A 22997-nucleotide genomic window follows, 5' to 3' on the forward strand; every position below is an offset into this window, starting at 1 on the left:
GCCTTTTGGAGAATAAATCCATATATTTGGACTTCTTTTTGTGTCCCTATGTTCTCAATTTACTGGCTTATTGCTGGGACGGGACAGACTTTCTCACTAAAATACAAAACATTCCCTGGAAGGAAACAAATACATTAGTGACAATAGTTGTTGTCTCGTTGTACACATGTATTGATCATGAGTTGGGGATCAGGGCATGCTAATATTTTTTTAGTGACAAGCCTATTGCGCAGTATGACCACCCCATTATGTTATTGGAAATGCCAAGGTTTTGCCTGAAAAACAACATCTGTCTATTTGGAGATGTGTGGCACTGACAACTCACTGGTACCGCGATGGGGAGTTGCTTTGCTCCAAGCTTTGCTGGAATCTTCATGGGGTGGTGGGAGCCCAATACATCTGGACAGATACAAATGTCAACTGGACACAACACCTAGAGCTTTGGATTAGATATAATTGATGACCTTTTTGTCATCTGGGATGAACCAAATAACAAATTGGATGAATATAAATTATTTAAACCTTAAATTTACCTGGAAGATCCATTGTGAAGAGATGGAGTCCTTTGACATCATGGCCAGGGTAGAGGTAGGCACAGAAAACAGCAGGGAATAACATTCTCCATAGTCACAGACAATATCCCACCAGGTTAAAATGGAGTATCCCTAATGGTGAGTTACTTCGGGCCAAACGAAACAACAGCAGTCACAATTCCGTTTTAAAGAAGCAAGGCATCATGTGTAGTCGTTTCAAGGAGAGAGGTTATCCCACTAGGGATATCAAAGCAGCGGTAGAAAAAGTATCAGAAAAAAACAGAGAGAGCCTTCTAGCTCCTAAAATTAAAAGACAGAGCACAGGAGTTGTAAGATTGATCGCCACCTATAACAGTGAATCATCAGTAGTTAGACACCTCAATGGCAAACATTGGAACTTAGTGAGATCTGACAAGGGTATTGGATCCCCAGTGAGTCCCCACCCACAAATTACTTACAGAAGAGCAGCTCAGTCAAGGATATCTTGGTACACAGCTATCCTCAAAACCATTCGAACAATACGGGATTCTGGTTGAGGGAGCAACTTGGATTCTTTAAATGTGGGAACTGCAGAGCATGCACATACAGTAGGAACAAGAAGACATATACCTTACACATGGGCAGAGAGGTCAAAATAAACAACTGTATTAACTGTAACAGTGACTTCATAGTATATGTGCTTGTCTGTGTGTGTGGCTTGCAATATGTGGGAAGCACAATCTTCCCAGTGAAGAAAAGTATTCTTGAGCACCTGCGCGCTGTCAGGAACAATGATCAGAGGTACCCTTTGCAAGACACTGGCAAACATTTTACTCAAAAGAAACTGATGGAATCTCATTTTTTGGCATTGACAGGGCAACAGTGACTAAGCGAGGTGGAGACAGAGAAAGAATCCTAAGAAAACTGGAATCTAAATACATCATCTTGCTGAACAGCCTTCATCCTACGGGATTGTACCAAGATGAGGAGATGTACAAACATCTAGAATGGCAAGTGATTTTGGACAGAATACATGTGCTCGCTCTGAACTGCATTGGACCTTTCAATTCATATCTAAATTGCTTTTGTGTAATATATGTATAATCATTTTTCCATGTGCTTTTCTCTTATTCACCATTGACGTTTCTCCGCTCCCTCTTAAAACCCCCTTTTTGCCCTCTTCTTTAACTGCTGTATTTCGTGTTTTTGAGGATAATTAATCAAGTAGGATGTGTCTATGAAAGAAACTCTCTTATAATGTAATTTTGGAACATAGGCAGTTTTTGAGTCAGTGGTTGCTGACAGGAATGTTTGCAATTTGGGCATAAAAGGAAGAATTATTAGTTTTGAAAGTCTGATTGCAAATTTTTAGTGATTTTTTTAAATAAATCCTTTTATTAATCAATCTCGACATCAAGGTACATTGTCACAATGATTATTGGGTAGGATACAGCTGGTTACAAGAGAGGGAGCATATGAGTACAATGGCACATATCAGTGGAAATCACTGGGAGGGTGGATCTTCGTTGTCCAAATCGCGGGGGGGAGTACAAATGTCTCCACGATATGCATTCCAAGGGGCCCATATCCTAGACCACTTCCGGGGGCAGCCCGGGCCACATAAACTGTCTTTTCTCGTAGCATACTCCAATCAAGGTCTCTTTCCCATTCAGTAACCTTGGGTGCGCGGGTGGCCCCCCAGAGCTGCGGTATATTTCTCTTGGCGATCGTGCAAGCAACAGTGACCCAATGTGTTGCGTGTGTGGTGAGGTCAGTTGGTTCCCAGATATTAAGGAGGCACCTTGGTGCTGTTGGCTTGATTTCGACCCCCAGTGTTTCACTCATGCCTGCATGGATTGACCGCCAGTATTCTTGGATTAAGTCACAGTGCCAGAGAATATGCATAAATGTGCCTGTCTGTATGCATCTCCCCCTCTACATGATTCGTTTGCCAATCCACCCATGTGTGCTAACTGGGGCCCACTCAAATACACTCTGTGAGGATTTTGAGTTGTACTAGGCGGAGCCGCGCCGGGATAGCAACAGTCCTGGGGGAGGAGACTGCCATCTGCCAGTCCTCATCATCTAGTTCGAACCCATCCCTAGTCCACTTATCACGCAGTGCCAGTAGGGGGTCGCCTATATTGTTAATCAGCTTCCGATAGGTAAGGGAGATGGCCCTCTCAGGTAGGTGTCCGTCCAGCAGTCTGTCCTCTAATGGGGAGCTTTCAGGGGGAGTAATGACAAGGGTAGCGTTGTCTGGAGTGTGTGGCGGACTTGGAGGTAGCGAAAGCGCTCCGAGTCTGAGAGGGAGTATTGGGTTTGGAGCGTGGCGAAGAGTTTCATGCCCTCAGAATTCCATAGATCTCTGATGTGGGAGATACCAATGAGGTCCCATTTATCGAAGCCCTTCGAGCTGCGCAGATAACCTAGTTTTTGCGAGTCCCATAATGGAGTGGCGAGAGTCAATCTATTGCTCCAGCCAAGGGATTTAGTTGCAGCGTGCCAAATTTTAAATGTGTGTTGTGTAGGGCCGGTGAATGGGTACCTGTTCGGTTTGGAGTATAGTGCACGGGTAAAAGACCCGATTTGGAGGAGCCAGCGGTCCATATTGAAACCTGGATCGTCTTGGCGGCCATATGTGCAATGATTAATAGCCGTAAGATGTGCAGCCCAGTAGTACCTCCTGATGTTAGGTAGCCCAATACCACCGTCATACCAACCGAGCGTAAGTTTGTGCATGGCAATGCGCGGTTGTCCGCACCACAGAAGGTCTCGCTGGAGCCCCTCGATCTCTTTAAAATACGTATTCGGGACAGGGGCAGCAGGGTTTTGCAGGGCATTCAGAAAGAGGGGTAGGGACATCATTTTAAAAAGGGCCACCTTGCCCAATAGTGAGAGCGGGAATGTCTTCCAATGCGTGACGTCACTTCTGAGTCTTTGCAGAGGGGGGGCAAGGTTACGGGCATGCCTGATCAGCGGGTCGAGCGAGATATGTATGCCTAGATATTTGAAGCCGTCCGAGACTATGGGTAAGGGGCAGCTCCGGGGTAACGGAGGAGAGTCCCCGTGTAGAACATAGAAGAGAGATTTCTGCCAGTTCACGCGGAATCCGGAATACCTGCCGAAAGTGGCCAAGATGTCAAAAACTGCGATAAGGGATCTCTTGGGGGAAGTGAGGTACAGAGCAAATAGCAATGGGTGTCGTGGGTATCGCTGGTACATTTACACAGTGTTAAGTTAGCATGGGCTTATTAGGAGTTTAAACGCCATTTTACTTTCCTGCTCTGCTTTGCACATGACACGCACTTGCGCTATTGTTTAGAATGAAGAAAATTACATATTCATATGTATTTGTGCCCCCACGCGCTACCCTCTCACCATCTGCCATGTTGAATAAAAACCCCTGCATTACTTCACATTCAGAGGCCTTATTTCTCTGTCAACAGGCCCCTCCATGCCAGACCCTGAAAAAGGCACACGTTACATTTCTCTGCAGCACATTAGATATTTTTTGAACAGTCACGGAGAAGAGGCCCAGCCCGGGGTGTCTTAACAGTGTCAAACAAGGGTCGACCTGATAAAGCTGCATTCCGGCCCCGAGCAGGAGGCGAGCAGAAGCCCCTCTGCAGAGATAAGGCCCAGTTTTGCTGTCGGCTCTCAGAGATAAGTGGGGCCCATGTCAAGGGAAACCTCCAAGACAGTTACACAAGGGGTGGACAGGAAGGGCCAAACCAACTGCTAGTATGAAGCAGCAACACTTCTACAGATGAGAGCAATCTGCATGCTGCCCCGAGCTAGAGATAAGACCAGACATGCTAGTCACTCTGACACACAGGGCCCTCCCTAACCAACAGAAAGGAAACAGCCCTCGTGGAAAGTCTGATAAAGTTACGCAAACAGGCAGTGAGAGTTTTAGCTGACCTTGCTGCCCCCTCTATGCACCCACCCACCTATGACTCATTACAGTGAACGCCTACATGCTCATATCTTTTTCTTTCCTTCTGCTTGGAGGGCTCCTCCCTATGTATGCAAAGAATGTATAAATATTGTACTCTGTGAATAAAGCTCAGAACCCTCCTGAACCTGCTTGGTAAAGGAGCTCCCCTTTAACTCGAGTTAATGAAATAAAGCCCATTGACTCTAACACCACGGACTCTGCTCCTCATTTATGCTTGACCCTTTTGATATTTATAGAAATTATGATAGTGTAAATAATTTATTTACCACATTAACTGGCGCCCGAACAGGAACGCATCCCCTTCCCCATGCACCGGCGATGTAGGTCCGCCCCCTGCCCCCTTCTACAGCCTAGACTGACTTCAAGTGTACACGCCAGCGGGACTTCCCGCCAACTCCCTCAGGCCCAAGGAGGAGGCGGACTGCGACCAGACATCCACACGAGGCGGTGAGGAAGATTGCGGAGCGTCCCGACCCAGAGCCCAACCCGTGAGAGAGCCGAGTCCGAGGTCTTCAGAGGTCCGCCATTCCTGCGCAAGCGTCAAGCGTACGATGACCAGGCCTTCAAGTTCTGCTTCCCGGTGAGTACCACTGAGAACGCATAAAGACGGGTTCATTTAATGAACCCGGTAAAGACGTGTCTCCTTCACGAGACCGGTATGGTTGTACTGTATTTCAGTGCATAGGAATATGTTATATATGTTTTAGGTTTGAAATTGTTTTAATTGGGTTTTAAGCATGCCGCTGTTTTCAAAATTGCGTAAAATAGGCACTAAAAAGGGAATATTAGAAGAGGCAGTTAATGTTCCGCCAAGAGATACTCCCGGCCATTTTATGTATAACAAACATGGTATCAGCGCTATTCTCTATTTAGACCTCTGGGTAGATTACACAAAGGATCTAGAGACGGTGCATAGATGGCCTGCTACCGGCACATGGGATTCAGAATGTATTATGAGAGTAGAGGAACAACTATGGAAAAGGAAGTCGAGGCCCTCGCAGAAAGAGGCCATTGAATTATGGCGCAAAGAGGCTAATAGGAGGGCCCTGAAAGAACTTAACAAAGACGAGAAAAGAAGGCAAATGTCAGAACAGGCAAAAGAAAAAGAGTTACTAGAAGAGGGTGAACAGGTTCGAGCGGAACAAATAGACAGGGAGAGAAAAGCTCTTGTTACTGGTATCTACCCTGTACTTTCAGAGGAGATCAAGGAGGAAGTTTCACAAGATGTACCCCTTAAAATTAAACCAACGGCACCAGAGGCGTTCCTTTCCGCCTACCTAGCAGAGCCACCCCCAGCCTACATAGACGCACCATTTCCCCCGCTCCCACCAGAGGCCGTGCCCCAGCCAGTCCAGGACCAACAACAGGCTTCTGGGGGTGCGGAAAGGGGGGGGGATAAGGAAATAAAGGATGACGTCGAACTCCCTAGATGTATATATGATTTGCAGCCAGGTATTACTGGTCCAATGCGCGCCAAATCAATACGAGTAAGGCAAGCCATCGCAGAGCTAGATGGACTGCCTGATATGAATACACATTTAGATGCCTTGTATGAGTTCATCAGAACAGGACGGAACCATGAATGCGTAGCTCAAGCTATGGAAAATAGAAAAGTAAAAGCTAAGAACAACATCTTCCGTTTTATTATCAACTGTCTGATCAGGGAACTTGATGGGGGTGATGGGGACGTGGAGGCTAGTTTAATAGAGTGGAGCGACAGCATCAATGACGGTAAACATGATAAGGCAGCGCAGACAGAAGCAATGACGAACAAGATTAAAAAGAAAATACTAGCAATACGCAACGCCGAGAAGGAAGGCAGGGATAATGTGTCAGAGGAAGGGGATAACAACGAGCCGGCAGACAAAATGAATTTTCTGGGCATAGCACGGCACTGTAATGGCGCCAAACACCATCGACCTCAGAAAACAAGGGTTAACAAGGAAACAAACATCTCTCCTGAGGATTTGTTTCAAACAACTGAAAAGGCCCTAGACCATTGGATGGACGACGAGCCACCCCTCACGCCACATGAGAGGGAGTTGGCTTGGTCGGCCACCCAGTGGGTGTCCCAACATCATGTATATAATCCCGACATAGTGGCCCAGATGTTCCTGAGCCTCCCACCATTCGAACAACGCCTGGCCAGCATCTATATGGTCCAACACTTGATCACGTTGTATGAGAGCCAATATCACCACCCTGGCAAATTATATAAAATACTGGAAAAGGTAATACTAGATAGATGGATGGAACAGGGCCCAGAACTGATTAACACCATTTTAGACTTGCGTCTCCAATATGAACAATTCCTGTCTGCCTCAATGACACCCGACCCTCGCCCCAGAGGACAGTACCCTCTGCGAGAGGTCCACCCCATAAGAAAAACAGATGGCACTGTCCAGCGGGTATATGTCTATACCCCTCTCACCAAGCTAGAAATACTGGAAATGAAGAGGTTGTTACCTTCCCATGATAAAGACCCGGGGGGGTTTCACAGAGAAATAAAAGATATACTCCGTATAGGAGACTATACTTACCCTGATATCCTAAGGTTACTAAAGGTCTTGTTACCAGCAGGCATTTACGAGAAACTTAAAGAGAAAGACTGGGATGTGGGAGATAAAATGTTGAAATGGGCAGAGTTGTAAGCTGAAGATGCAGGTAGAGCCCCGGGGGATGGCCTTGGTGAAAAAATTAAGGGGCTCCCCGAACTCCTTATACAAATTTTACCAAGACTATTGACGACCAAAAAGGAAGACTGGGATGCAATTTCAGCCTGTAAACAGAAACCAGAGGAAGACACGAGCGATTACTACACTAGGTTGGAGAAATGCTTCGCTGTCAACAGTGGTTTAAAACACAGTAGTGAGGCCTATCCCCACCTTTTTGTGACCAAACTGGTAGATAACACCCTTCCTCAGATTAGGAATAGAGTGCTGAAGGTTGAGAGTACTTGGCAAGCAAATAGCCCCTCACAAATGTTACAGATGTTGCAATACCACCAAAATAGAATAAGGGAAGAGCAAGAACAAGAAAAGAAGCGCATGAAGGATACAAAAATGAAGGTGCTAGATGCCCAAACAGTACCTGCAAACACGTGCAAGAATGGTACCGCACCCACTAAAGGGACCTGCAATTATTGTAAACAACAGGGTTACTTTGTAAGGGAATGCCCTGTCCTAAAGCACAATATAGCCACAGGTAAAACAAAGGAACTGCCCTATACACCCAGACAGTACAACACTCAACAGACCCAAGCCCCCACCCCGCAGCAGGTCCAGACGCCCGCTGCCGCTGCACCTCAAATGTATCAGTACACGCAGTCAGACTACCCAGAATACCAATCTTTTTCATGAAACAGCCTAGAGAGGGAAGATTGCTTGCCCCTTATCCCAGTTCCTGTGGACCAAGAGGGTCCTTATGTACATACTCGTTTGCTGGGGCAAGATAGAAAGTTTCTGATTGACACAGGGGCAAGCAGGACTACCATCAGTCATGACGAGGTCCCAGGGGCACCTCTCTCGGGCTCACAGAATATATCCCTGGGATTTTCTGGAAAGCCAATTGTCAACAAAATATCAGAACCAGTCTCTTTAGGGGTGGGTCCACTGACACGCACCACAGACCTATTACTCACTAAAACATGTCCAGAAAATGTACTAGGTATAAAGACCCTAAAAGAACTGGGAGCAGTTATCTGTTGTTCACCAGAAGGAGTAAGACTGTTTTTGCGTGATTTCAAAGGGCATTTCACGGTTAGAGATTTTGATCCCAGACTTCAGGATGTCCCACAGTATCTATGGGCACAAGGTTCGACTGACGTAGGTTACATGGATATAACACCACACGAGGTCACTCTTAAGGAAGGAGTAGTCCTACCCCGAATACGACAGTACAGGATTCCACCTGAGGCTGAAACAGCCTTATTAAAAATAATTCAAGAACTCATTAAACAGGGGGTGGTGGTGGAGACAGACTCGAATGTGTGTAACTCCCCCGTCCTCCCTGTTCTTAAACGCACAGACCCTCAAGCACCCCCAGTTTACAGACTAGTAGTTGACCTTCGAGAACTGAACAAATGCGTGGTCCCACAATACCCAGTGGTCCCAGACATTTCCTCATTATTTACTGCCATTGATTCTGAGGCAACATTTTTCACGGTCATTGACCTGAAGAATGCATTTTTCAGTATTCCAATACATCCTGACAGTCAATATCTTTTCGGATTCAGTTTAAAAGGTAGCAGCTTTAAATTTACAAGAGCTCCCCAAGGCTTTACAGAAAGCCCAAGTGTTTACAGTCAGGCATTAAAGAGACAACTTGACAGTATTAATATGCCTACTGACACAGCATTAATACAGTACGTGGATGACATTCTCATCACAGCATGATCAGAAACTGACTGTGAAAAGGCTTCCCTCACGGTCCTTCATTTTCTGGCGGACAAGGGGCACAAGTTGTCCCCTTCGAAGTTACAGTTCTGTGAACAGCAAGTGGCTTACTTAGGGCACTTGCTGTCCAATGAGGGTAGGCAGCTGACACAAGAACAAATTAAATTGATTTCCAACATTTCACAACCCAAAACACAGAAAGAAGTACGTGCATTCATTGGCCTTACTTCCTATTGCAGACAATGGATTCCCCAGTATGCCCACATAGTCAAGCCACTCATACAATTGACTACTTTGGAGGCGGCCATCTCTAACGTCCTCCCTTGGACATCAGAGCACACCCTAGCATTTGAGGAACTAAAACGGGCCTTATGTCAAGCGCCAGTTTTAGCCACCCCTGATTACAAGAAACACTTCACCCTGTTCGTGACAGAGCGGGATGGAACAGCACTATCTGTTCTCACACAAGACCAAGCAGGGAAACACAAGCCATGTGCTTATTTTTCTAGTACACTGGACCCTGTAGCACAGGCTCTGCCAGCATGCTTGAAATCTGTTGCGGCCACAGCTTTGGCCATAAGACAAAGTGACTCGATAGTGCTGGGACACTCTCTGACAGTACAAGTACCACACGCAGTGGAAGTTCTCCTGAATAGGACACAGACGCAACACCTGACTGTATCAAGATTGACAGGATACGAGCTGACACTATTTCAACCCCACATAGAGATTAGAAGATGTAACATACTCAACCCTGCCACTCTTTTACCCTCAAGCACAGATGACACCACACCCCATGACTGTGTGGAAGTAATAAATGTAGTGACGAAGCCATGACAAGACTTGACAGATGTTGCACTCCCAGACCCTGACATAACGTTTTATGTAGATGGATCATGCATGAGAACAGGGGCAGGAGAATTAGTGGCAGCATACGCCGTAACTACTGACCATGAGATCATAGAGACACAAAGAATAGATATCCTGTCAGCGCAAGCAGCAGAGCTCATTGCTTTGACGCAAGCCTGTAAACGAGCAAAACAGTTAAGGGTTAACATCTACACTGATTCACAATATGCGTTTGGGGTAGTTCATGACTTTGGGGTACTATGGAGGGAGAGAGGTTTTCTGACCTCACACGGGGCCAAGATACAGCATGGCCCTCTCATACAGGCCTTGTTAGAAGCAATACACCTACCTACAGCCGTAGCGATCCTGAAATGCAAAGCACACACCAAGGCCACAGATGTCATTTCCCAAGGTAATGACCTGGCAGACCGAACTGCTAAACAGACAGCTCAGACTCCAATTGACATAACAAACTCACAGGTATTACCACTGACAAGGACTATGACAGTCAGGGATCCCTCCAAAGATGTACAAGATATACAGACCCATGCCACTCCAGATGAAATAAAGAAATGGACTGAACAAGGAGGGGTCCAGACTGACCAGGGTTGGATGACTAAAAACAAAAAGACATGGTTCCTCCCAGACTCTATGGTACAGGTGATAATAGAGACAGCACATAGCCCGGCACACTTGGGAGAGAAGGGAATGTTGGATGGCCTGCAGAATATCTGGTTTAACAAACACTTGCGAGCGGCAGCAAAACAGAAAGTGAAGACTTGCATGATTTGTTGCCAATTCAACCCTGGAAAAGGCATCTCAGTGGAACAGGGTGGATTTCATCCCCCTGATCACCCTTTTGAGGTTCTCCAAATGGATTATATCCAAATGGACAGATGTAGGGGTCACAAGTACGTCCTGGTAGTGGTGTGTGCCCTAACCAGATGGACAGAAGCTTACCCAGTCCCAGATTATACTGCAGTTACAACAGCCAAACAGTTAGTGAGGGAGTTCTTCCCTAGATACGGGTTGCCACGTGTCATTTACTCAGACAATGGCCAGCCCTTCTCCTCTGAGCTCATGAAACAGGTGTCCCTTCTGTTGGGATATACCTGGAAGTTCCATTGTGTAAGGCATCCCCAAGCAGCAGGTCTAGTAGAGAGACATAACCAGACCCTCAAAACAAAATTAGCTAAAGTCTGTGCAGAAAAGGGCTGACCTTGCTGCCCCCTCTATGCACCCACCCACCTATGACTCATTACAGTGAACGCCTACATGCTCATATCTTTTTCTTTCCTTCTGCTTGGAGGGCTCCTCCCTATGTATGCAAAGAATGTATAAATATTGTACTCTGTGAATATAGCTCAGAACCCTCCTGAACCTGCTTGGTAAAGGAGCTCTCCTTTAACTCGAGTTAATGAAATAAAGCCCATTGACTCTAACACCACGGACTCTGCTCCTCTTTTATGCTTGACCCTTTTGATATTTATAGAAATGATGATAGTGTAAATAATTTATTTACCACAAGAGAACACTGAGTATTTTGCTTCACATGAGAATAACTTGTTTTGCTGCATTTCTAAGCTGCTTCGCTAGTTTAGTCTGTACAGTGTGAGCCGAGACCGTCAAGGCTATCTTAGACACTGTGGCTGTTGTTCTAACTGATCAGCGCACGTTCTAGACATAACACATATGCAGCTGTGGCAACCTCTGAGATTGACGCGTTTAATAATGCACTGCGTAGGCATGATCACACACACTTGGAGAACATTTGTATGCTGAGAGCTTGTGCAGAATCTGATGTGATCCACTTCTGCTAAGTAACAGAGGTATGGGGCCGCCTATGTAACCCTGGGAGACCTTCTTTAGTTATAAAATAACCTACTAGCAAGGGAGGGTGAAATATAGGTATATTTAAACCTGTTTCCATTTAGCATTCTAACATGCTTTCTGTCTTTGTATTTTATGGAATAGTAACTATGCTGACAATCTTGTTTCTAATAATATGTCTGCTTGTATTAGCTAAAGTGCTGCATATGAGGTCACGGCGTTAGAAATAAATACTTGCTTGTGTCTCCTTTTACTCCCTGTTTTGGACTGGTATGAGAGTATACCGAAAGAGCGTTCTTGTTTTCCACATTGCCTGAGGTACCCTAAGTCACCTGTTCTGGGCTGTCTAATCATTGGTATTTTTGCTATAGGACGAATAGCCAATGAGACACTGATGCTAGTCTGGTAGGGGATGTTGGATACTAAGGTGAGTTTTGGCACACCCTAATTCACTAAGGTCCTAAGTCTCTGTGCACAGTTCTGTGTAGGAGCAGAATCCCTGCAACACGGGGAGAGGGGGCACCCCTGACGATTTCCCCAGCTGAGCTGGAATGGCTCAGATTTTCTGTTACTGACAACTACTTGTGCCATTGGCCCACTATACAGCAAACGCACCCATCGACAGAAGCCCGGGCTGAAACCAATTTTTCCAAGCACTGCGAAGAGATAAGGCCACTCGAGTGTGTCAAATGCTATAGTGGCATCTACGGAGGCTATGACTGCATCCTCACGTATTGTAGAAGCCCTACCCAGCACTCCATGTAGTCTGCGCAGATTAAGGGCCGTGTTCCTTCATAGCATAAAGCCTGATTGATCAGGGTGCACTAAGTCCCCAATTACTTTAATTAATCTATTAGCGAGTATTTTGGCTAGGATTTTGGGTTCTGCGTTCAGAAGGGATATCGGGCGGCAGGAGGCACAGTCTGTTTTTGGTTTTCCGTCTTTGTGGATTGTGACTATAGTGGCAATTCTCTGGTCAAGGGGCAGCGCTCCCTTTTCGAGACTGTCTTCATACATGCGTTTCAGATAAGGGGCTAATTTGTCAGGGCGGAGCTATTAGAGTTCGATTGGGATCCCATTTGGGGCAAGGGCCTTACCCGGGTGGAGTGTTTGTATTGCCAGTGCAATTTCGTCCGTGGTGAGGGTGCTGTCCATGAATTTTCGGTCAGTGTCAGAGAGCATTGGGGGGGAGATATCTCTGATTAAGTCCGCGGAGTCCGACTCTGTGTAGGATGCAACCGAGCTGTAGACTGAGTGAAAGTGTGCTGCAAAGAGGTCAACTATGGACTGAGGGTCCGAGATAGGGGGTCCGTCGCCGTCTCTCAGTTCCGGGACGAGTCTACCGACAGTACTGAATTGAAATCGACGCCCAAAACTATGTGCCCCTCAGGCAGTGTTAGCAAAATAGCGCTGAGGTCTGTGAAGGTCACGACTTGTAGCCCCGGTGGCGCATAAATGGACATGAATGTAAAAGTTGCGCCCTCCCAGGTGCCTGTGACCCCTGCATATCTCCCACGTTTGTCGAGGTGTGTGGATGCAATAGATAAGGGGAATGACTTCCTCAGTAGCACAACCGCCCCTCTTGAGCTAGATGTGAAGCCCGCATGTGCCACCATTTGGTACCCATATCTGTGCATTGCCTTGCATACATTCCCTATCAGATGAGTTTCTTGGAGCAATACAATGTCTGCCGAGAGTCTCTTGATATGTTGTAGTACCACCGCTCTTTTGATTCTGTCCCCCAGCCCGTTAACATTCCAATTTAGGAACTTGAATTCCTTGTTCCGCTGTGTCCCCATGTATTCGTGCATGTGGTGTAGAAGGTTACATTGTGAACAAAAGCTGTACCAACGAGATAAAAAAATACAATAAACAAAAACAAACAACAACAACCCTTCCCAACAACTCCCCACCCTGCTTCCTTGCACTCTGGGCTTGGAACTGCCCATTTATAAAAATGCAGAGTGCCTGTCGCCCAACAACGTGTCTAAAAGAAGAAAATGGGGGGAGGCCTTAATTCCCCAAAAGTCCCCCCTCCCACCGCTGTGGATTCTGGGTGCATAACGACATTAACATACCCTAGAAAAGAACATTAGCATATAAAAGCAGGCGTGTGCCCAGTTCAATGCTATCAAATGTCAAAGTTCTGTGAGCGAGATCGTGGACAAAAAGTGAAAAGGAGGTCTGGACCGACCAAAAATAGGCTAGGCAAAGGATACTTGCGCTTCGATGGATATAAGGACTTCAATCCGATGATGGTTTCAGGGTGTCCAGCCAGTCAGATGCGACCTCCGGCAAGTCGAAAAATCTGGTTTTGCCCTCAACATCCACGCGCAACCGGGCAGGGAAGAGCATAGCATATTTGAGACCCTTTTCCCGCAATCTCTTAACATCCAAGAAGGAGCGTCGGCACATCTGTACAGCTCGAGTGAAGTCGGGAAAAAGGTGATGTCGGAGTTGTCCAGCTGGACCGGCGTGGCGACCCTGGCCGCCTGAAGAATGGTGTCCCGGTCTCTGTACTGTAGTTCAGCAATCTAGCCAAGGTCGGACGAGGTGGGGCACCCGGCTTTGGACGGCCCCCTGGACCATGTGCGCCCTCTCGACCACTAACGTGGACAGACCCTTCGGCTGCAGTTTTGTCGCAATCACGTTTTCGATGAACAGGTCGACGGCAGACCCCTCCGCATTTTACGGCACTCCGAGAACGCGGATGTTGTTGCGTCGTAGGCGCCCCTCATAGTTGTCCAACTTGTCTTCAGCGAATCTCCGGAATGCCTGGAGCTCCCTTACGTCGTTCTGCAATTGCGATGCGTCTTCCGTTAGACTGGTGGTGGTTAGTTCCAACTGTTTTACCTTTTCTCGGTTTTTGGCGAGATCCGCCCTGATCAGCGTCACTTCAGTTGAGAGGGCATCGATGGAAGTGCGAACCCCGATTATCGCCGCCAAAAGGTCTTTCATTGTAGGCTCAGAGGGGTCTTGTTCTGTGCCGCCAGGCTGTTTGTCACTAGATTCTTTCCTGTTAGGCATGTCGGCCTTTAAACAGTTGTAACAATCCAACTTGCTCTGCTGAGAGGTCCTCGGGTCCCTCACGTTGGACATGTTAAGGACTGAGTTTACGCACAGGGCAGATAAGAAATGCACTGGTCGGCAAGCGTGTCCGGTAGGGGCCACACCGAAGTTGGTGCAAGGCAATGATTGAGAAGTCGCTACGGAGAGAGTGTCAAGCACGCCGAGTACAATCTAACCGCAATCGGGCTCCCCTATGTTGCCTCTCGTTGCAGCACCCCTCTCCGCAAGTGTCGCGGTGTCTCCTCCATTCACAGGAGGCTTGTCAGGCATGGGCGGCCGAGTGGCCTTGGTTAGGAATGCATGTGGTACACAGGCTCCCCTCCTTCCACGCATCGCTAATGAGGGGGGTGGGTAGGCCAGTGGAGGCCAGTTCTAGAGGGAGGCAGTGTGAGGGGCCCCCAGCAGCAGGAACAAATAAAGCTTTATACGATGGAGGGGGGTGCCCAAACCGCTCACTTCAGCGAGGGCAGTCCCGAGGGTTCCAGCGCTCCTCGTTGAAGCCGCAGCCCCAGACACGGGGGGCGAAGGCTCGGAGGGCCACCGGACCACAGGCCGCAAAGTCCGCTCCCCAGGGGTCGCCCACACCCGGGCCGGCGTCGGGGCAGCTCTCCGGTCAGAGGCGGCACTTCGCACTCAAAGGGGACGGGGACCCTCACGGCACCGCCGCAGCTCCGGGCAAGTCTTCCGCCGCACCGATGTCCCAGGCTTGATGATCGGGGCCCAGCACAGGCCCCATAGACAAACACTTGAGTGCCGGCCACTAAGCAAGCAGGAACAAGGCCGCTGGATTATGCACCGGGGGTGGGGGAGGGGGCACGCTGGCACCCGCAGCACCCCAGGCAGCAGGGTCAGCAACTCGAGGTCCCGGCTTCTCCGGCATGGTAGGCCCCAGGACTGCGATGAGGATAGCTCAGGCTCCCGACGTCCGATCTCGCCCCAGGTTGCGGTGACAAAGATCGCAAGGTCGAAACGCGTCAGCCATCATAGTAAATTGAAGCAGTGATCCTGGGAGTGCTGGACTATATTCTAGGTGAGGACAAAATACCCCCAGCGCTAAACATACCGGCCCTGGATACAGCATTCAACGTCCATCTTCTTCAGGGTAATATTTTTCTCTTTCTCTCCTCATCTGAAGCACACCACTTAGGTTCTTCTCCCATCCACACAGCTCCTTTGTAAACATGCCTGCTACAGTGTTTTGTGCATGGTTGGCGAATCACGAGCTGAAACCCCACTAAGATAGCTCATTAAGTTAATGCATCTGATGCAGTTATCTGGATGTAACCTGAACATTAAGGGCTGGAGACTATGGGGCTGAGCTATTTATACCTATAAAATCATTACAACAATTGCTTTTGATTAAGTAACAATAACACCAATTATTAAAGATCCAACTCTAGATGGTAAGAGATGCAAGTCATCTTGGCTGATGTTTCGCCCAAGCTGTAGTTTACTTACTACGAAACTGCGAGTACAGCTCACTGTTTGTGTGACATGGCTACTAAATGAGACATTTCCACCAACCGGGGTGGTGATGGAATCCATATATTCACCAGGCCTCAACAAATTCTGAAGCTGAAGGGTAGCATTTTGTTGAACTATGCATGGAAGGAATTGTGCCCGTTTCTCGTCAAGGCCAGGGACACACCCAGTTCTCAAGAGAATGACGAGTTGTACTCATGCATTATGTGTGGGAGGACCGGCACCTCAAATCCTAGGCACGGTCGACATTTGCGTGCAATTTAACATGCTTCTGAGAGGCCAGCCCCAAACTATGTCAAGTTTTTATAGACACGCGAGACGGTTTAATTAGCGCGGCACCCGACTCTGCGGTACACACCTGGTTTCAAAGTGCCCTCGAGAGATTCTCTGCTCGAACCGAGTTTCTCACGAAAAATATTTCATTGCTGGTGTAAGTGAAACAGAAACGGAAATGTAGAGTGAATAATTCACTTGTTAGTGACTCTCCTGCATACACTGACTGTGGTTGAAGCTAAACGTGCCTGGGATGGGGGAGGGGAGGTGGTGAGAAACACTGCTGCTGCTTTTGTTGCAGGGGGCCGATATTACAGCATTGCTGTAAAACTGGGCCCCAGTAACAACAAGCATTTGCAATGCAATAGGTCTCGCATTAGGAAAGTGTGAGCTATTGGTATTGTAAATGACATTTTTTTTTAATATGTGTTGGCTTTGAAAATATATAAATTAAAAGCATTGTCATTCACAAAGCCAATAGCTTACACTTTCCTAATGTGAGTCCTATTGGCTATGGAAATGCTTGTTGGTAGCAAGCAAGGGCAGTGCTGTTGTGGGGCGGATTGATGATGTGAGTGAGCTGAGTGATGTGGTGGTGTCCCAGAGTGATGTAGTGGTGTCCCAGAGTGATGTGGTGGTATCCCTGAGTGATGTGCTGGTGTCCCCGAGTGATGTGATGGTGTCCCAGAGGGATGTGGTGGTGTCCCAGAGTGATGTGGTGGTGTACCCGAGTGATGTGGTGGTGTCCCTGAGTGATGTGCTGGTGTCCCCGTGTGTTGTGGTGGTGTCCCCGAGTGATGTGGTGGTGTCTCTGAGTGACGTGGTGGTGTCCCTGAGTGATGTGGTGGTGTCCCTAAGTGATGTGGTGGTGCCCCTGAGTGGTGCCCCTGAGTGATGTGGTGGTGCCCCTGAGTGATGTGGTGGTGTCCCCGAGTGATGATGTGGTGTCCCTGAGTGATGTGGTGGTGTCCCTGAGTGATGTGGTGGTGTCCCCTGAGTGATGTGGTGGTGTCCCCGAGTGATGTGGTGTTGTCCCCAAGTGATGTGGTGGTGTCTCTGAGTGATGTGGTGTTGTCTCCGAATGATGTGGTGGTGTCCCTGAGTGATGTGGTGGTGTCCCTGAGTGATGTGGTGGTGTTCCTGAGTGATGTGGTGGTGTCCCTGAGTGATGTGGTGGTGTCCCTGAGTGATGTGGTGGTGTCCCCGAGTGATGTGGTGGTGTCCCTGAGTGATGTGGTGGTGCCCCTGAGTGGTGCCCCGGAGAGATGTGGTGGTGCCCCTGAGTGGTGCCCCTGAGTGATGTGGTGGTGCCCCTGAGTGATGTGGTGGTGTCCCCGAATGATGTGGTGGTGTCCCTGAGTGATGTGGTGGTGTCTCTGAGTGATGTGGTTGTGTCTCCGAGTGATGTGGTGGTGTCCCTGAGTGATGTGGTGGTGTCCCTGAGTGACGTGGTGGTGTTCCTGAGTGATTTGGTGGTGTCCCTGAGTGATGTGGTGGTGCCCCTGAGTGGTGCCCCTGAGTGATGTGGTGGTGTCCCTGAGTGATGTGGTGGTGTCCCCGAGTGATGTGGTGGTGTCCCCGAGTGATGTGGTGGTGTCCCCGAGTGATGTGGTGGTGTGGTGGTGTCCCTGAGTGATGTGGTGGTGTTCCTGAGTGATGTGGTGGTGTTCCTGAGTGATGTGGTAGTGTTCCTGAATGATGTGGTGGTGGTCCCTGAGTGATGTGGTGGTGTCCCTGAGTGATGTGGTGGTGCCCCTGAGTGGTGCCCCTGAGTGATGTGGTGGTGTCCCTGAGTGATGTGGTGGTGTTCCTGAGTGATGTGTGTGAGGGTGAGGGTGTGTGGGGGTGTGAGGGGGTGAGGGTGAGTGAGTGTGAGAGGGTTGTGAGGGTGTGAGGGTGTGAGGTTGTGATGGTGAGTGAGGGTGAGTGAGGGTGGGTGAGGGTGAGTGAGGGGGTGTGAGGGGGTGTGAGGGTGAGGGTGACGGGGTGAGGGTGATGGGGTGAGGGTGAGGGTGTGTGAGGGTCCGAAGTAAATGGTGGCAGGGCAGACTTCATAAGACAGAGAGAAGAGACGGCGTGGTGACTGCGTTGGTCAGTTTCAGAATCAGGAGGGGCCGAGTCAGCACAGTCTGCGAGAGATCAACGTGTCTAGAGGCAAAGCATAGCGGATGTAGCATTGCAGCTAGAAAGTCAAGTGTTTTCAAGCTAAGTGTCCCTAGAGAGATGGCAACATAGCAACAGCATTTGAGGAGCAAGGCTACTGTAAACAAGCACGGTAGGCTTTCACTTTCGTCCAGAAACACGCTCTCGGCATTGCTGTGGCGGGTGATGGGGAAGCGGGAGCGCATTCCTTTGAAGTCTGATGCGGGGGGCGGGGGAGCGGCAGCCTTTGAAGTCTGATGCCGAGGCACAGACAAAAGGTTTTTGTGTTATGTGGCTGTCGATGGTGTGCACGCGCATAGATTACATGAACTGTATGCGATCCGCAGCCGTTTTGGTAGACTTTCCTTTTCCGCTTATTATAATCTCGCCGGAGCAATGCGCAAGCGCATTGGCTCAGGCGAGACCTAAAAAAAGCCCCCCCTCTGCAAAACCAGTTCCCACCTTTCCAGGCCACTGAGAAAATGCCTGGTCCCCGTTACGCCAGTCCGGTCCTGTATACACGGCACAGAGGGAGCCCCCTTGAACTGATGACCCAAAGCGTCATTTAGGGTTGGACCGACAGAGAGGTCCCCAGCTATACACAGTGGTGTAACACAACCTTTGGGGGCCCCGCCTGCAAGAAATGGAAAGGGCACCAGGCATAAAGCCCATACCTTCTCAGGCACCAACTACTCTGTAGAAGTACTTAATCTGTGGTGCCTGCATCCACATGACATCAACAGTAGATTATGTGATACATTTAGCAGCAAAGAGAAACAAGCATTGGCAAAGCAACTCACTCTCGCCTATGCATGAGCTATTGGCTTTGCCAATGTGTTTAGCCATGGTCTACACCAGCATGGCTGCTGTTCAGCATGGCTAAAAGGTAATGGTGTAGAGGAGAGTGGAGAGGAGTGGAGTGTCATAGACCGGAGTGGCGTAGAGTGGAATTTCGTGGAGTGTCATGGCGTGGCAGAGTGTTCTGGCACAGAGTGTCATGGAGTGGAGTGGAGTGATATAGAGTGGCGGATAGTGGTGTAGATTTTCGTGGAGGGAGTAGAGTGTAGTGGAGTAAAGTGGAAGGGCATAAAGTAGAGGGGCATAGAGTGAAGTAGAGTGTCAGAGAGTGGAGTATGTAGAGTGTCATAGAGTGCCATAGAGTGGAGGGGTGAGTGTGTCTTGGAGTGGAGTGCTGTAGAGTGTAGTAAAGAGATGTGGAGTGGCATGGAGGGAGTTGCATACAGTGGAGTAGAGTATCATGGCATAGAATGCAGTAGAGTGTCACATAATGGAATGGCATAGAGTGGAGTATAGTATCATAGAATGGAGTGGCATAGAGTGTTGTGGAGTGTTGTTGTGGCGTAGAGTGAAACGAAATGTTGTGGGGTGACACAGAGTGTCCTAGAGTGGAGTGGTAGAGAGTGGAGTAGAGTTTCGTAGAGTAGAGGGGAGTTGCATAGAGTGTCCTGCAGGGAGTAGAGTGGAGGGGCATAGAGTGCAGTGCAGTGTTGTGGAGTGGCATAGAGTGTGGTGGAGTAGAGTGTCATAGAGTGGAGTGGAGTGGAGAGGAATGAGTGGAGTAAAAATGCTTTGCTAATATTAAGATGTTCAGATAGAGAAGAGGTTGAGCTACAGAAGGACAGTGTCAGGAAACATTTGCTTCTTAAAACCTGTCCCCAAATGGAACCTTACTTGTCATGGCATATGACTGGCTATGAACGTTTTTTGCTAACAAGGTTCCGCTTTGACCTGTTCCATCTTCTATTGGCGGTCCCAAGTGGGGCCCATCGGGGTGAGGTGTTGCCAGCTTGCGGCTGCGACGGGAAGTCTCCGCAAGATCTGGCACACTTTTTATTTATTTGCCCTTATTACTTTCTACCACGAAAACTATATCTAAAGCCGTGCCTCAAAAAACTGAACTTTGCACAAATCAAACCCGCACTTTATTATCTACAATTGCTGAAATGTGACTGCACTTTATTTGTCTGTAACTTTTTTAAATCAGCTATCACCTTTAGGAAAAGCATGGATGGATAATTATGCTGTTAAAGAAGCCTTAGGCACTTTTAAATTTTACAATGAAACTATAATGAAATTATTTATGTTTTTAACGTAATTTTTATAATGTATATGTTTATGTTGCCCGCTGCTTTCTACTTTTTAACTTATACTGTGCATTGGATCCCTCACATGTCAAATGAATCTCTGGATCGTTTTTAATTGTATGTTGATGTTATGTACTTTTATGATTGTAACGACTACAATCGAATAAAGTTATTTGAACTGAACTGAAACTGAGTGGAGTAAAGTGGCATGGAGAGGTGTTGAGGGAGTTGCATAGAGTGGAGTAGATTAATGTAGAGTGGAGTGACGAAGAGTGGAGTGGTGAAGAGCAGAGTGTCATAAAGTGTTGCGGTTGAGTGGAGTACAGTGTTGTAGAGCTAAGTGGCATAGAGTGGAATGGCATAGAGTGGGGTAGTTGAGTAAAGTGGAGTAGTGAGTCACAATAGAGTGGAGTAAAGTTGAAAATAGTGGCATAGAGTTGTATAGAGTGTCGTAGAGTGTAGTAGAGTGGCATAGAGAGTGGTAGAACAGAGTGTTATAGAGCGGAGGGGCTATAAAGTGGCATAGAGTGGAGTGGTGTAGAGTGTTGTAGGGTGGAGTGGTATGGAGTAGAGTGGTATAGCGCAGAATGGAGTAAAGTGTCATAGAGTGGAGTAGCATGGAGTGGAGTGGCAGAGAGTGGTGTGGCTTGGAGTGGAGGGGATTAGAGCGGAGGGACGTGGATTGGAGATGTGTAGAGTAGAAGGCCATGTCATAGTGTGTCATAGAGTAGAGTGGCATAGAGTGGAGTGGGTACAGTGGAGTGGCTTGTCGTAAAGTAGAGTGGAGAGGTGTAGAGTGGAGTTGCATTACTAGCTTTCTGTGGATCTGGAGTAACAATGCAGAAAATGTTAGGTCTTGTGGTCACTTTCCCTTAAGTTATAGAAGAATGAGTGTGACTATACCAACTGAGTTGATGAAGAGGTCTGGCATATCTCGAAGTTTGGAGGTATGAATGTTGTTTGCACATGTACTCTGCACTGTTTTGTAGCTCTACTGGTGGCTTTACAGTTAAGGACACTGGCTGTCTTGGTGTCTCTAAAATGCTGGTAGGGCTGGAACAGAATATTTTAATAGCAGGAAGGGTCTACTAGACTTGACTGACTCAGCTCTAACCCTACAAGCATTTCAGAGATTCCAGCACATTGTGGAAAACCTCTGGATTTCCATAAAGGTCAGTCCACCTGCAGCTGAGGTTTGTCCTGCAGACAGCCATAATTTGATTAGTGTGACCCCCATTCCTCTGAGCCCAAGTGCACCTAACGCACCTCCGTGGTTACAGGTATTTCAGTTCCTCTCTGCATTCCTCATCGCCTTCCTTCCTTTCCCATTCTCTTTCGTCTTTTTTTTCAAGTTTAGAAACCACTGCATATGACTTGGTGCCCTTACATTCTCTGCAGAGATTGAGAGCCTTAATCACTGCAGCGTATGCAAGGGAGCCGAGTGGTATTTGGCAATGCTATTTTGTTAGGCAAAATGCATCCCCGCATCCATCTACAGACTAAGAAAATTGCGTCAAATGCTCCCTCCGCCCCATCGCGAAATTCCACTGCATAATTCCACTGAATCAAACTTCGCAAATTCAGCCCACCCCTACTAACTATCACATGTCTGACGCGTCCACAGAAGCAGATCCTGGTAACACCGCACTGATAAATTCACAGCTACCTAGACACATTAAGTCCCTACAATAGCCCCATCTATTCTTTTGTTTTTTTATACTGTCAGAAGAACCATCATATTAAAATATCTATTTGGAAATCTCCTAGACCGTTTTACCTCACGCTTCTAAACATTACCACCCCACACTTATAGGACACCTTCAAACTTACACCCTTTATCATATGGCATAAACAACAAAAGATCTCTTCAAAAGCGACCCTTTGTTGGACCCGTAGGTCAATGCAGCGCCGCTCCAACGAGGAGCAATGCCCAATGATGAAGCATTTAACCTCTTGTTGTGTGTGAGGACAACAAGAAATAGTCCATAGGATTTCTGTTTCTTTCTCCCTGTTTTGAGATTCGTCCTCCTCCCTATTTTCTGTTCCCTTTTGCATTTACCTCTTTGGTTGATTTAATGATTGTTCTCAGAGCCTAGGTACTGGACCTTTATCGGCTCCTGGTCCCCCATCCTCTTGGTTTTGAGGTGCAACACCAAGCCTAGCCTTCATCGTTCCTAGGACTTGAAGGTGCGGTACCAAGCCTTGTTGTCATTCCTCCTATGATATGAAGGTGCAGTAGCAAGCCTCCTCTTCAACCCCCTAGGATCTGAAGGTGTGATTCCAAGCCTTGCCTCCATTGCTCCTAGGATATAAAGATGCAAGGCCAAGTCTTCTCTTCATCGTTCCTGGGATCTGAAACTCCCTAACCACACATGATGGG

The sequence above is a fragment of the Lissotriton helveticus genome, chromosome 4_1 (genome assembly GCF_964261635.1).
Source record: "Lissotriton helveticus chromosome 4_1, aLisHel1.1, whole genome shotgun sequence".
In the NCBI taxonomy this organism is placed as follows: domain Eukaryota; kingdom Metazoa; phylum Chordata; class Amphibia; order Caudata; family Salamandridae; genus Lissotriton; species Lissotriton helveticus.